The sequence below is a fragment of the Cryptomeria japonica genome, chromosome 3 (assembly GCF_030272615.1).
Source record: "Cryptomeria japonica chromosome 3, Sugi_1.0, whole genome shotgun sequence".
NCBI lineage: Eukaryota > Viridiplantae > Streptophyta > Pinopsida > Cupressales > Cupressaceae > Cryptomeria > Cryptomeria japonica.
In genome coordinates this window covers 875,825,619-875,832,585 of record NC_081407.1, presented here as the reverse complement: position 1 = coordinate 875,832,585, position 6,967 = coordinate 875,825,619, and positions in this window count along the sequence as shown.

Genomic DNA, 6,967 nt, shown 5'->3' with positions numbered 1-6,967 from the left:
TACAAACAAAAGACCTACCATGCATGGACATTAAGAGAAATAATGCTTCAAGAATTGTCCATGCATTGGAAATTCCTGCATCTCATCATCCATATTTTTCAAGAAATATGAATCCTTACCATTTAAGTCACAGACCACAAAAGGGCCAATCCATAGTGATTCAAATTTTTTATGCTTTCCTTTATCCTGTCCTTTTGCATTCCACTAAAGAACCATGTCATCAATTTGAAACTTCCTTAGTGATGTCCTTTTATCAAAAAGATACTTTTACTGCAACTGGATCTTCTGATTTTTCTTATGGGCAGAAGTCCTAAGCTCCTCCATTTCTACAATTTGGATCATTCGGTTTTCCATTGGTGCAGATACCTCCATGTCCTCATTCTGCAAAAACTTATACACTGGAAGTAGGTTATTTACCGGCAACCTGGCTTGGGTACCATAAACCAACTCAAAAGGTGACATTCCAATGGATTTTTTAACTATTATTCTATCTGCCCACAGAGTTAACTTCAACTTTTGATCCCAAGATCTTCTATTCTCCTCTAGGATTTTCTTGATGATATTCAACAGGCTTTTATTGCTAGATTCTGCTTGTCCATTCCCCTGAGGCTGATAAGGTGATGAGTATGACATAAGTATACCGTGACTATTGCAAAAACCTACAAATTCTTCTGATCTAAAACACATAGCATTATCCATTACCAATTTTGCAGGTGTTCCAAATCTAGTCACAATATTATCAATCAAGAAATCAATGACAATTTTACTAGTAGCTCTTCTTGTAGGGATGGCTTCTATCCATTTGGTGAAATAATCAGTGGCCACTATGATCCACCCATGGCCTCTCCCTGACTTCTCAACAATTTCTCCAATGAAATCAATGCCCCACTGGATAAAAGGAGCTTCTACTGAGACTGGATTTAGGGGTAAGGCTCCTTCATACTTAAGCTTGGAGGAGAATCTTTGACATGGATCACATCTTCGAACATATGCGTGGGTATCTTTAAATAAAGTGGGCCAATAATACCTAGCCCGTATTATCTTACTAGTAGTAGTCTTAGCAGAATAGTGACCTTCACACACTCCATCATGCATTTCAATCAACACCTGTTTAGCTTGAAATTCATCCAAACACATTAGTAACTCTCCATCTCTTTTTCTCCAGAAAAGATCACCCTGAATGAGCACATATTTTTGAGACCTGGGTTTCAAAGTTCTTTTCTGATTGTATGTCATTTCTTCTGGGAATATGTCACCTCTCAACACTTGGATTATCTCTGTGTACCAGGGTTGCCTCTCAATACTAGTGACCAAAACATCTCTAACCTCAACATTGTGTATTTCTACATTCATGAGATTTGACTCCGTCATAAGCTTAGCCAAGCCTAAACCTCTCACCAATTTAGTGATCTTTATCTCCAAGTTGAACTCCTGAATTCTATTAATCCATCTGCATCTCTTCCCAGTAACCTCAGACTGAGACAAAATATCTTTAACTGCAGCGTGTGGGACACAGGCAATAATGTTTGCATTAACTAAATATGGCCTAAAAGCCTTAACGGCCTTAACTAGGGCATAAGCTTGTTTCTCCATGGTTTCATATTTTAGTTCTACTGCTTGCAAAGATTTACTGTAGAAGGCTATGGGATGTTCATATCCTTCATTGTCCTTTTGTAATAGTACTACAGCCAGCGTGTGATATGAAGCAAAAGAAAACAGAGAAAAAGGCTTACTATAATCAGGGGATTTCAACACTGGTGCCTCTTGGATTGCCTTCTTAATCTCATCAAAAGCTTTTGAAGCTTCTTGATCCCAATGAAACTTTGTGTCCTTCTTAAGCAATTTGACAATAGGCTTCACTATCTCTGCAAAGTTTGCAATGAATCTCCTGACAAAATTTACTTTACCTAAAAAGGATTGGATACCTTTCACATTTTTAGGTTCAAACACCCTATTGATTGCTTCAACTCTCTCAGGGTCTATTCTTACCCCTTCCTTGGAAACTATGTGTCCCAATAACTTTCCTTCAGTGACCCCAAAATGACATTTCTTGGGATTCAGTGACACACCAAATTCCAGGGCTTTATCAAACACCTTCTCTAGATGTCCACAATGATCATCAGCTTTCTTTGAGAAACAAGTTAGATCATCTTGGTAAACCACCATAATAATATTTATGAATTCTTTAAAAGCCACATCCATAGCTCTCTGAAATGTAGCTCCTGCATTTTTTAATCCGAATGACATTCTCACATATACATAGGTTCCCCATGGAGTAGTGAAAGCTATTTTAAACTGTTCAAACTCCTTTACCAACACTTGATTGTATCCTGAGAAACCATCCATCATGGATAAAAGATCACAACCTATCACTCTTTGTAGCATTGCTTCCATATTTGGACATGAGTAATTATCCTTTAGGGAAGCAACATTCAGATTCCTAAAATCTACACACAATCTGATGTCTCCATTCTTCTTCCTTACTAGGACCAAATTGGAGACCCATGAAGAATGCCTTATTGGTTTGATAATCCCCCCTTCTCTCAATTTGGTCAACTCTTGTTGCATTTTAGTTTCTAATAAGGGGTTGATAGGTCTCTGTTTTTGTCTGAAAGGCTTAGCATCTAGAAGTAAAGGAACTTCATGTTGAAAAAGATCTTGTCTATACGCCTTTAGGTCTTCGTAAGACCAAGCAAAGACATGCTTATACCTTTTCAATAAATTGATAAGGTTAGTCCTAACATGAGGGGGTAATTTCTTTCTGATATATACTAGCTTAGGAAATGATTCCGTCCCCAGGTTTACCTCCTCTAACTCTTCTAACTTGGTGGTAGATTGCTGGTGTAAATGACTATCATTATAACTAAACATGCTCTCCAGCTCCACCAATCCTTTAGGTATCTCATTGGTCTCCAACTGGACAACATCATTTCCAAATACTATCTCTCTATTATCTACCACTTCCACCAATGCATTGCAATCAATCTTTTGTCCATCATAATCATCAACACATTGGATAAACCTAAGAATGTCTTCATCATCAGCAAAAACTTGCCAATTGTACACATTATCAGGGATAGCAGGCCTAGATTTTATTTCCACAGTGGAAATACCGGTTAGTGTTGCATCATCATTTTTCAAAGCAACATTAGCTAGGAAATCTGCCATAATATTTTTGGTTCGCTCTATCCAATTAATAGAAAATGCATCAAAATGCTCAATGACATCCCAAACATCATGCTTATATTGCTTCAATCTATCATTCTTGGATGCATATTTAGATCTCACCTGAGAGACAACCAACTCTGAATCCCCCATTACCTTCAATAGTTGAATTCCATGCTTTTTTGCAACCTCAAGTCCCAGTAACAGGGCTTCATACTCTGTAGTATTATTTGTGCACTGGAATGCTAATAAGAATGAGTATTTAAAAGTTATACCTGACGGGGACACAAAAAGAACACCTGCTCCAGATCCTTCTTTGGAGCAAGCTCCATCAAAATACATCTGCCATAACCCATACTGCTGTGCTTGTAACTCGACTACAATGGGGTCAGTATTCTTCAATTGAGGTGAGATTGCTTGAAGTCTGAAGTTATCTAAATCTACATCAATCATACAATTAAGCATACTAGGGTCCACATTTTCAATTACTTTAGGAGCTCGTGGCTCTCTGTATAGTTTGACTTGGTTGCCACCAATAGGGATAGTAGCATAAGATAAGTCCAGTTGGACATTTCCCCCTACTGCTGCAGCCCACTGCCTGGACAGTAACATACCATAATGGGGTTTAGTATCAGTAACAATAACATCCATTTTGTAAGTGGCTTCAGGAAATGCTGCTATTTTTACTTCTACATCTCTCATTGTACCTATCACAGGCACTTCTCTGTTATCCATGGCATAACATTTCCCATACACAGTGGTTACTGATAACCCTAATTCTTTCATAACACCATAGGGCATTACATTAGCAGCAGCTCCTGGTCTATCATGAAGTTTTTAATCAACTGGTTATTGACTAACAAAGTAACATAAAAGGGATCTACCTGAGAAGGCTCCTGAGTGATAGTGGTTCCAACATAAACTTCTGGGGTTTGGAACTCTTAATCCTTTCCAACTTTAGCCAAACCAGTGGGTAATACTGTGTCACTATCAGATATACTAGAGAATAAAGACAAAGCTGCATCCTTATGTTCTTTAATCTTTAGCAATTCTATTAATGGAATAGTGACTTTCATTTGAGTTAAAGCTTGAGCCATATCAAATGTAGAATTATTACATTTTCAGTATTAACCTTAACCTTTTCTGTTTTGAATTGGCTTACCTTTTTCACTGTCTCTGCTCTTGGTACATCACCAACATTTTTGTCATCTATGCCTTTAGGTAAATCTTTAACTGGTTCATCTTTTTCTTGACTGAATTTGGGAATAGTAGAAGCACTGCTTGATGCCCCCTTTTTTGTGACTTCTTTTACAAACATAGACTTTGGCTCACCCTAATCAGTATCTCTCTTGGTGCTTCTCATATTATAGTTGTGTTTTGCTTTGGCAATTGCAGCCTTAGTGAGATTTCTAACTTCTTCCTCACTAGGCCTCCTAAGATGAACTTCTTCATCTTCAATTGTTACCACATTCAATGTAGGATGCCAACCTAAGACTAACTGTCCTTGCACTAACCTTTCACTATCCAGCACATCACTGTATTCACTTTGCATAGATTCCTCATCAGTTTCTACAACAATTTCAAACATATTAATGTTAGGCTCTGCTTCTGGTCTCATAGATTCTTCCAAAGCTTGAGCCACTGCACACTAATGAGGAGAATGTGGTCTGTCACAAGCAATACACCAAGGAGTATTTTCTATATTGTTAACAGTTTTCCCCTTCAAAGGATCCGGTGTGTCTTGACTTTGGGCAATTTTGGGCTTCTCAATTTGAGGTTTACCATCCTTCCAATTTGTATTATATGGCATATCATGTAATCTAGGAGGTCTATCTTGCCAGTTATAATGGGGCTTATCATTTTTGCTAACCTTGGCAGTCAAATCTTTCATAGCAGTAACCAGTTTCTCCATTTTATCATCCTCTTTAGCAACTTTGTTAGGTTGCTGTTTGGTTTCATGCCATAATCTACCATCTGTCCTTCTTCCTAATTTTCCAGATGCTTTTCTATTGCTTTCTACATTTATAGCAATTCTAAAAGCATCCCTCAAGTTATGAAGATTTTTATCTCTCAAAATATAAGCCATTTTAGAATCAAATGCATTGTAGTATGTATTAAGACACATGTTATCATCTAGCCTCATCACTTGATACAACCTGTGCATAGCTTTCTAGAATCTGGCATTGAAATCAGTGACTATTTCATTTTCAGATTTTCTAATATTATTGAACTCATTTAGCATGAAACTTACATTAGTCTTGTCACCATACTGTTCTTGAAAACAATTTTTAAAATCATCCCATGAACCTATGCTATTTACTGGAAGACCTCTATACCAATCTCTTGCATCATCAACCAGAGATTGAACAAACAGCGTCATAATAACATCTTCATCTGCTATCTCATAATCATTTATTAAATCCCCAAAAGATTTCAGATGTTCCTCAGCACTAATTGCATTGTTCCCAGCAAACTTATGGAGTCTGTCTCTTAGCTCAGTAGGAACATGATTTGGATATCCTGGGATCCCATCAAAAAACAATTGCCTATATTGTTCTAGATTGATTGGCCTTCTTTGAAAAGGGGCAATAGCACTATTACTTCCCATGGTCATTTTAGCTTTTGGGATTGGAAATTAAGGTGCTTGGGTGTACTGTTTATTCGAGGGTATTTGACTTACTGAGGCAATATTAGCATGCACTGTAGATTGAGTATTGACCTGAGGAATGGAAATGTGTTGGGGATTAGGCTTGCTAAGATCTTCAGATGGGAATGTAATAGGGGGAGCCTTTAAATAATTAATCTTTCTTTTAACTTCCTGATTCGCTGCTTCCAACTCAGCCTTTTCCAGTTCCATTTGGAGGTCTTCCTTTTCTTTCCTCATCCTTTCCATCTCTCTTTCATGTGCTAGAATCCTATGAGAAATCCCTTCTGCAGTTTTAGATTCTACTTCATCCTCTACCCATTTCTGTTTTCCTTTATCTAAATTAGCTTTAGGAAGCTGGGAGTCATTAAGCACTTCCCTAATTGGCTGGGCTATTGACTTACAAGCTTGTCTAGTTTTAGGGATTAGGATTTCCCTAATCATAGGGCCTTCCTCATCACTTTTTTCTTTTTCCTTAGCAAGCATTTCAAGATCAGCTATCTGTCTAAGAAGCCTATCTCTTTCCACCAATTTGGCTTTAATTTCCTTCTCCTTATTTGCCTCCTTTTGGGCTCTTAAGGAAATTAAATGATGGACTCTTTTATTCAAATCCTCGATCTCTTGAGACATCTTCTCTTCATCAGGGAAGTTTTCTTCAGAGTCAGATGCATTAATTTGATCTATGTCGATTAGACTAATGTTCCCATCTATTGTCCTAGGAACTGAGTGCCTAATTGCATTTGAACTAGTTCTATCTTTTGCAGAAACACTAGCATGAGATAGATCTTGATTTAAAATAGGTGCATCATCAATATTTCCAAATAATCCAGAATGAAAGCCTAAAATATCATGCTCCAAATCTCTAGAAGATGAATTAGACTTTGCATAGATAGGTCGATCAAGTATCTTACCAGTATTATTGCTTTTCTGCACCCACACAGCATTTGATGGCTCATGCAACACAGATCTCTTTTGACCTCTTCGTGACTGTTCTGGCAAACCTTCTTGCAAGGTTTCACAAGGATGTTTCCTCATGAATGATCTCGTGTTCTTGTTTCCTTGCATCTCGCTTGTCTTCTTTTTAGAAAAATTTGTATCTCACAAGGACTGGTTCAATAGTAACAGAGTCGCCACCCACAAAACTATGGGAACAATGAA